Below are 9355 nucleotides of genomic sequence, written 5' to 3'. Positions count from 1 at the left end.
GCGAGATGACCACATCCCGTCCTGTTGGAACCCTACACCCCAACGGCCTACATGAAAACGCACTTCCGCCCCGTCATCACCAATGTGGTAACCAACAGTATTATCCAATATTCACAGGGGAAAATAAAGATAATTTCAGGGGCTCAGCTCCGCTATCAAGCCAGCCACACTTGGGTTTATGTACCATGCAGAACTGAGCTGCCAGCCAGCCTGCCACACAATATGTGATACTATACTGAAGCTCTATCAAATAGATTATGTCAAACGATTAATCTCTTTATAGAGAGAAATAAAACCAGATCAAAAATGGATTTGGATTATTCTGAGTGTAAGTCTGTGGATGTCTGTGCTAGCATTTGTGAGAGGCTGTGTGTAATCATGCCGTGTATACCGACCGGTATGTGTAAAAATTAATGATGATCTGAAACTGGGGGAGGGCAAGAACACCTTGGCAGTGAGTCTGTGGGTCATCTGTGAGTTGGATGTTTTTTGGATTGTGTATGGCTCAGAAAGAGGGACCTTTTTCAAATTTGGGGAAATATACTGCTCAAAAAAATAAAGGGAACACTTAAACAACACATCCTAGATCTGAATGAAAGAAATAATCTTATTAAATACTTTTTTCTTTACATAGTTGAATGTGCTGACAACAAAATCACACAAAAATAATCAATGGAAATCCAATTTATCAACCCATGGAGGTCTGGATTTGGAGTCACACTCAAAATTAAAGTGGAAAACCACACTACAGGCTGATCCAACTTTGATGTAATGTCCTTAAAATGAGGCTCAGTAGTGTGTGTGGCCTCCACGTGCCTGTATGACCTCCCTACAACGCCTGGGCATGCTCCTGATGAGGTGGCGGATGGTCTCCTGAGGGATCTCCTCCCAGACCTGGACTAAAGCATCCGCCAACTCCTGGACAGTCTGTGGTGCAACGTGGCGTTGGCGGATGGAGCGAGACATGATGTCCCAGATGTGCTCAATTGGATTCAGGTCTGGGGAACGGGTGGGCCAGTCCATAGCATCAATGCCTTCCTCTTGCAGGAACTGCTGACACACTCCAGCCACATGAGGTCTAGCATTGTCTTGCATTAGGAGGAACCCAGGGCCAACCGCACCAGCATATGGTCTCACAAGGGGTCTGAGGATCTCATCTCGGTACCTAATGGCAGTCAGGCTACCTCTGGCGAGCACATGGAGGGCTGTGCGGCCCCCCAAAGAAATGCCACCCCACACCATGACTGACCCCCCGCCAAACCGGTCATGCTGGAGGATATTGTAGGAAGGAGAACGTTCTCCACGGCGTCTCCAGACTCTGTCACGTCTGTCACATGTGTTCAGTGTGAACCTGCTTTCATCTGTGAAGAGCACAGGGCGCCAGTGGCGAATTTGCCAATCTTGGTGTTCTCTGGCAAATGCCAAACGTCCTGCACGGTGTTGGGCTGTAAGCACAACCCCCACCTGTGGACGTCGGGCCCTCATACTACCCTCATGGAGTCTGTTTCTGACTGTTTGAGCAGACACAGGCACATTTGTGGCCTGCTGGAGGTCATTTTGCAGGGCTCTGGCAGTGCTTCTTCTGCTCATCCTTGCACAAATGCGGAGGTAGCGGTCCTGCTGCCGGGTTGTTGCCCTCCTACGGCCTCCTCCATGTCTCCTGATGTACTGGCCTGTCTCCTGGTAGCGCCTCCATGCTCTGGACACTACGCTGACAGACACAGCAAACCTTCTTGCCACAGCTCGCATTGATGTGCCATCCTAGATGAGCTGCACTAGCTGAGCCACTTGTGTGGGTTGTAGACTCCGTCTCATGCTACCACTAGAGTGAAAGCACCACCAGCATTCAAAAGTGACCAAAACATCAGCCAGGAAGCATAGGAACTGAGAATTGGTCTGTGGTCCCCACCTGCAGAACCACTCCTTTATTGGGGGTGTCTTGCTAATTCCATTTGCACAACAGCATGTGAAATTTATTGTCAATCAGTGTTGCTTCCTAAGTGGACAGTTTGATTTCACAGAAGTGTGATTGACTTGGAGTTACATTGTGTTGTTTAAGTGTTCCCTTTATTTTTTTGAGCAGTGTATAATTGTTAACAGACATGTTAGTCACCAGCAGATGGGACCTCCTCCATCCTCATCATCTGGTCACTTTTGATGTTCTTTGTGAAGAACCTGAACAGGAGAGGGACACTCCTGGTCAAGAGTCAGGTCCATCAGTTGCTGGATTTGTGAGAACATTTGCCAAATAGCATAGGTATTGCATATTGTCCATAGTTAACCTACCTAGCTGTGATGATGACCCAGAGACGGCAATCATTACACACATTTTTGCTACTAACTATTTCACTCTTTTGACGCTCGTGTATATTTGCTGAGTGTTTTGCAGCGTTTGTTTGCCTCTATTTCCTTTTGAGAAGTGTTTCTAATTTTCATAATAGTGTTTCTTTTCATTTTTTTTCCCTTTCCTGAAACTTGCCTGTTGTAATTTGTCAGGCAAACATTCATGTATTGAGTCGTTTTGTTCCAAAATGGTAATACAGGCTCGGGGAGAATTGTGGGGATAACATGTGGGGATACTTAATTTTTTATTTAGTTTTAAGGGTTTCAAAAGGGTTCTTAGGTTGTCCCAATAAGACAGAGGTAGGCAACCCTGGTCCTGGAGTGCCACAGACACTTCATGTTTTCATGTTTAAACGACCTGGAGGACCATGGCCCAAATTCACAAAACCTTCTTAAGGAAATTTCTTCTTAACTGCCATTTTAGAAGAAATTTAAGCAAATTTGATATTACTCAAAACATTTCTTGGAAATGTTCTTGCGCTATTTTTTATGTTTCTCCTTAAGAATAAATTTGAATCTTGAAAATAAAGTTATTGGAAATGTTGTTCATTCCAAGATAGCCAAACCCTTGTCTTAAACTCATGGCAGTGAGAGAAGAAGCTCATGAAAGCAAATGAACATGTTTAATTCACTCACAAGCTTCATCTGAAAGTTTCAGTATTCATTATTTTAAACCCAAGAACATGTTTTATAGCAGTAATCTCAGTACGAAATATGCTAACATGATTGCCATTGCTAGCTAGATAGCTAGCTAAATCGGTTGTCTAGCAACAATCATCTTAAGAAGATTCATAAGAAAATCATTAAATCTTAAGATATTGTTGAGGAATTGGACTTACGAACTATCTTATGAACTTCTTGTTTTTTTCTTAATTAAGAAGCTTCTTAAGTTTTTGCATAAGAAGTGTTTTGTGAATCTGGGCCCAGGTGTGTTTAATTTAGGCAATCACCGAAATGATGCCTAGATGGTGTGGTGCCTAGTTGGAACAAAATCCTGCAGTATCTACAGCACTCCAGGAACAGGGTTGTTTACCCTTGCCATAGGAGAACCCGAAACAAAACAAACTACGGAAGACTTAGTATCCAAAACTAAATTTGAGTAGGGTTGGAGTAGGATTCTACACAGACCAGTGTGGCATAACCAATCAGGTGCTCTAGTAGGCCTATATGCAAATAGACCGTTGCCATATATGGATCCGTGCCATTCACTTTAAACTGGACTGTGTTTTCACCATAAGAGTTTGTGAGTAGATGTGCTTGTTTTGAGATCAAAGCGAGAGCTGCATGTAGCCATGTGTGCACATTATTAGCCCAGTTATAGATCATTTGTAGTCAGCAATGGGGGAGTATTTGCTTCCTACAAGAGCACAAAACCTGTACATTTCTATAAATCTTTGAAAAGCAAGTCAGTCAGGCAGAGGGTAGCATAATCCATCTGATTCTCTGTAATAATGGGATGAGAATAATAATGCATTTTATTTTGTAAAGTGGTTTCTTGATCAAACAACACAACAATATTTTCATTCACCTCCTTGTCTGAAAGACAAGTGGATAAACAGTTTAATGTCAAGCCCTGCATGTTTTTTTTTTAAGTCTCATAGAATGTAGGTCTACAATGAACACCACACATAGGCTGAATGATAGAATAGCTATTTCCATGTTCAAATGTTATGGGATGCATTTTCTCTATTGTTTTTGATGGTAGGCCCTATGTTAGGCCTACATGATGATCAAATAGCCACAGTAGCCTACTTGGCCACTGTTAAAACGGTAACTTATTGCGGGTACAGCCTCAGTGTTCACAGTAAACGTGCTTTCAGAGAGCTGACATTTGCTCTGTGCGGAAAAAAAATGGAGGGAACATTGCATGGAACCCAAAACAGTTCTTCCTGGAACCAAAAAGGGTTCTTCAAAGGGTTATCCTATGGGATAGCCGAAGAACCCGTTTTGGTTCTCGATGGCACTTTTTCCCCAAAGAGAATACCTTCAACTAAAGCTGTTTACTAACACAGAGGGCATTTAAATGAGTTTCAGCTGGTCGGGTGAAGAGGGGAACAGGCCAGCCATATACTGAACGCAATCCTCAATGATAACTCTCTGCTCCTTTATCCAATAAAAAATCCTGCATCTTATGGAAATCCTCGTTCCTCCTGTGCCTACCTTTACCTCCCGTGGCCGTGAGACAACGTATGGCGACCCTTAGACACTAATAGGCTACATCAAACTATTATGTTGGAATGGTTTAACTTCATGAAAAATGATCTTCAATCAATCAGTGTTTGTAAAAAAAATTCTGACAGACGACGTTGCCCTATAACAGGGCTTTCGAGTCCAGCGGTCACTACGGTGCCTAACGCTGCCACCTACATGCGGTAGGCGGCGACGCGACCCAGCAGACAGCGGCCGCGCGCATTCCTGCCGCTCAGAACGAGGCTGAGTTGCTATCCGGAGCTCACCGCATACGGCTCCATTCATGCTGTGAGAAGCTCAAGACTCGGAACTCGGAGCTTTGGACGAGTATCGTGACAGTAGTGGAAATGTCTGCAAGTTTAATATTTTAATCATGCTGAGGAAAACAAACCCCAAGATCACAATTATCCGTAAGTAGAGCAAAACTTTTCTCCAACAACTTGACTTATAATGCGGTTATTACAGTGTAATTTGTAGCGTAGTTTGTGGCTCCATTGAGTGACATTCCTTCTCTCTCCCCCAATGCTTTCCCCCGATGTTTCTATTTATCGTGTCGTCGTATCAGTATAATTCGGATAGGCAAACGAGGACTCAATGAATGCGGCTCTGGGGGATCGTTTTAGTTCAAGTATCTGCGATCTCTCAGTTTATTCAGGTTTGGGCACACCGCATTCTTTGGCAAAATGATTGAACGACATATTTGATATCATTGGCAAGTTGGTGAAGTAGACCAGTTACATTGTACTTGACGAATGCATACAAGTAGCCTATCAAGCAGCCGTGTGTAGGCTTCATAGCTGGGGCGTTATCTCACATGCTTAAATGTATGCAGGTTAATAAAATAGGAGCGCAACGAAATTAATTTTCAACTACATAATTTGCACACAGAGAGCTTGAGGTTTGCCACCGTATCATTGCCTGGAGAAAAATGAAACAGCAAATGGCAATTTATTGAAGTCATTTTAAAAGCGTTGACATGTCTTGGTGCGGGTGAATCCCATCTCATCAACATGCGCTGACACTTTAATGTCATCTTATGAAGTTCTGACACTGAATTCGTAGGTGACGGCTGGTTGGGCGATGTTGGATGTAGGTGAGCCTATGCAATTCGTTTAGATGCCGAAGAGAATGGATAAAAGTGGTGGCCTATGACTATGCTGGAACGTGTTGATTAGACGCTCGAAAATAACATCCACTTTAGACTCTCCATCCAGGCTAATGCTTGATGGGAATGTAATTGGATGTTATTGCTGAACGCATATTAATGTTCAGACATCAGTGTGCCTATGAGATTTTTCTTGAAATGTGATTCCTTGTATTTCCTCATTTATTTGGGGGGATTAAGCATGGTGTTCGCGTCCCGTTTTTAGCTGTTACCAGTGGGCTATGTAGGAGGCTATGTAGCCTCTACTTGCTCTCATTCATTATTTTGAACCTTATTCCAAGTAGATAGAATAGTCTCTTGATATGTTGTCGCATTGTTAGGATTCCCTATCGCAGTGTGTTTGGGTTTGTAGCCTACATGCATGCGGTGCTGGCCGTGGGTGTGCACCGAGAATCTCTATTGATGTTCTTCCCACTCCCACAGCATATGCACCATTGGTAGGTTTATATCGCCTAATGTGTATATAAATAGGCTACTATATGTAATGACATTTTTATTAGGATTGTATAGCCTACTGGTAGGTTATGTGATTAAGGGGATGCAAATGTGTTTTTAGGCTACGCATAACCAAACAGTCACTTTTCTTATTATGGGAGCCTTATTGGAATACTCCATACACTACCGCCCAAGTTTTGTTTAGCCTACACTGTGGATTAGATAGCCTGTTTATTGGTAGGCCTTACTCATAAATAGCACAATGTGGATGACAGGCTATAATTAGCAATCACTGGATGTAACAACCTTTGTAGGCTATTCCTTCTCAATTATCAATATTTACAATCATTTTGATTTAATTTGTACAGACATCTATCTGTAAGATGTCAGCGCATTCATCTTGCTGGCGGCAGTTTTATAGATACAGTGCATTCGGAAAGTTTCCAGACCTCTAGACTTTTTCCTTATTTTGTTACGTTACAACCTTATTCTAAAATCAATTAAAAAAAAATCCTCACACAATACCCCATTTATTTAAATTTTTTATATATAATTGTATTATTTGTATACATTTTTTTAACCTTTATTTAACTAGGCAAGTCCGTTAAGAACAAATTGAATAATGCATTTTTTTGAATAATACATTTTTACAAATGTATTAAAAATAAAAAACAGAAATACCTTATTTACATAAGTATTCAGACCCTTTGCTATGAGACTCGAAATTGAGATCAGGTGCATCCTGTTTCCATTGATCATCCTTGAGATGTTTCTACAACTTGATTGGAGTCCACCTGTAGTAAATTCAATTGATTGGACATGATTTGGAAAGGCACACACCTGTCTATATAAGGTCCCACAGTTGACAGTGCATGTCAGAGCAAAAACCAAGCCATGAGGTCGAAGGAATTGTCCATAGAGCTCCGAGACAGGATTGTGTCGAGGCACAGATCTGGGGAAGGATACCAAAAAATGTCTGCAGAATTGGACGGTCCCCAGGATTGAAGGTATACAGTGGCCTCCATTCTTAAATGGAAGAAGTTTGGAACACCCAAGACTCTTCCTAGAGCTGAACGTAATACATATGCTACAGTAGCCTACAATCTGCACATATATACAGTTGAAGTTGGAAGTTTACATACACTTAGGTTGGAGTCATTAACACTCGTTTTTCAACCATCTACACATTTCTTGTTAACAAACTATAGTTTTTGGCAAGTCGGTTAGGACATCTACTTTGTGCATGACACAAGTCATTTTTCCAACAATTGTTTACAGACAGATTATTTCACTTATAACCCCCAACATGCACTAAGTTGACTGTTCCTTTAAACAGCTTGGACAATTCCAGAAAATGATGTCATGGCTTTAGAAGCTTCGGATAGGCTAATTGACATAATTTAAGTCAATTGGAGGTGTACCTGTGGATGTATTTCAAGGCCCACCTTCAAACTCAGTGCCATGATCAGTGCTTCAAAATCAGCCAAGACCTCAGAAAAATAATTGTAGACCTCCACAAGTCTGGTTCATCCTTGGGAACAATTTCCAAATGCCTGAAAGTACCACGTTCATCTGTACAAACAATAGTACGTAAGTATAAACACCATGGGACCACACAGCCGTCATACCACTCAGGAAGGAGACGCGTTCTGTCTCCTAGAGATGAACGTACTTTGGTGCGAAAATGCGATCAATCCCAGAACAACAGCAAAGGATCTTGTGAAGATGCTGGAGGGAACAGGTACAAAAGTATCTATATCCACAGTAAAACGAGTCCTATATCGACATAACCTGAAAGGCCGCTAAGCAAGGAAGAAGCCACTGCTCCAAAACCGCCATAAAAAAAGCCAGACTACGGTTTGCAACTGCACACGAGGACAAAGATCGTAGTTTTTGGAGAAATGTCCTCTGGTCTGATGAAACAAAAATAGAACTGTATGGCCATAATGACCATCGTTATGTTTGGAGGAAAAAGGGGGCGGGCTTGCAAGCCGAAGAACACCATCCCAACCATGAAGCACGGGGGTGGCAGCATCATGTTGTGGGGGTGCTTTGCTGCAGGAGGGACTGGTTCACTTCACAAAATAGATGATATCATGGGGATATATTGAAGTAACATCTCACAACATCAGTCAGGAAGTTAAAGCTTGGTCGCAAATGGGTCTTCCAAATGGACAATGACCCCAAGCATACTTCCAAAGTTGTGGCAAAATGGCTTAAGGACAACAAAGTCAAGGTATTGAAGTGGCCATAACAACACCCTGACCTCAATCCCATAGAAAATTTGTGGGCAGAACTGAAAAAGCGTGTGCGAGCAAGGAGACCTACAAGCCTGACTCAGTTACACCAGCTCTGTCAGGAGGAATGGGCCAAATTTCACCCAACTTATTGTGGCAAGCTTGTGAAAGGCTACCCGAAACGTTTGACCCAAGTGAAACAATTTAAGGCAATGCTACCAAATACTAATTGAGTGTATGTAAACTTCTGACCCACTGGGAATGTGATGAAATAAATAAAAGCTGAAATAAATCATTCTCTCTACTATTATTCTGACATTTCACATTCTTAAAATAATGTGTTGATCCTAACTGACGTAAGACAGGGAATTCTTACTCTGATTAAATGTCAGGAATTGTGAAAAACTGAGTTTAAATGTATTTGGCTAAGGTGTAAACTTCCGACTTCAACTGTATATATATATGGCTTTTTTTCATATTTTTTGGAAAACTGCTAATGTCCTGCAATTAAAAAAAATGTATCCACAGGGCAGAGAGAAAAGTGTGCCGTTTTTTAGATACTGTGCATTCGGAAAGTATTCAGACCTCTTGACCTTTTCCACATTTTGTTACGTTACAGCCTTATTCTAAAATCGATTGGGAAAAAAATCTATTGAAAATCGAAAATCAATCTGCACACAATATCCCATAATGAAGCAAAAACTGTTTCCATTTTTTTTTTGCCAATTTATTGCGAAAACCAAGCCATGAGGTCGAAGGAATTGTTCGTAGAGCTCTGAGACAGGATTGTGTTGAGGCACAGATCTGGGCAAGGATACCAAAAAATGTCTGCAGCATTGAAGGGCCGCAAAAACACAATGGCATCCATCATTCTTAAATTGAAGAAGTTTGGAACCCCCAAGACTCTTCCTAGAGCTGGCCGCCCGGCCAAACTGAGCAATCGGGGGAGAAGGGCCTTGGTCAGGGAGGTGACCAAGAACCCGGT

General features: G+C 42.0%; 1 protein-coding gene across 2 annotated transcripts in view; it reads left to right on the top strand.

The window, feature by feature from the left end:
• Positions 1–4788: 4788 nt before the first annotated feature.
• LOC106572368 (plexin-A1) overlaps positions 4789–9355 on the top strand; it is a 269207-nt gene continuing 264640 nt past the window's right edge. For both annotated transcript variants that reach the window (XM_014146446.2, XM_014146445.2), the window contains exon 1: positions 4789–4943. The gene's annotated coding sequence lies outside the window, so the exon portion shown is untranslated. The remainder of the gene's footprint in view (positions 4944–9355) is intronic.

The sequence above is a fragment of the Salmo salar genome, chromosome ssa15 (genome assembly GCF_905237065.1).
Source record: "Salmo salar chromosome ssa15, Ssal_v3.1, whole genome shotgun sequence".
Taxonomy (NCBI): domain Eukaryota; kingdom Metazoa; phylum Chordata; class Actinopteri; order Salmoniformes; family Salmonidae; genus Salmo; species Salmo salar.
This window is presented reverse-complemented; position numbering and strand designations above follow the sequence as displayed.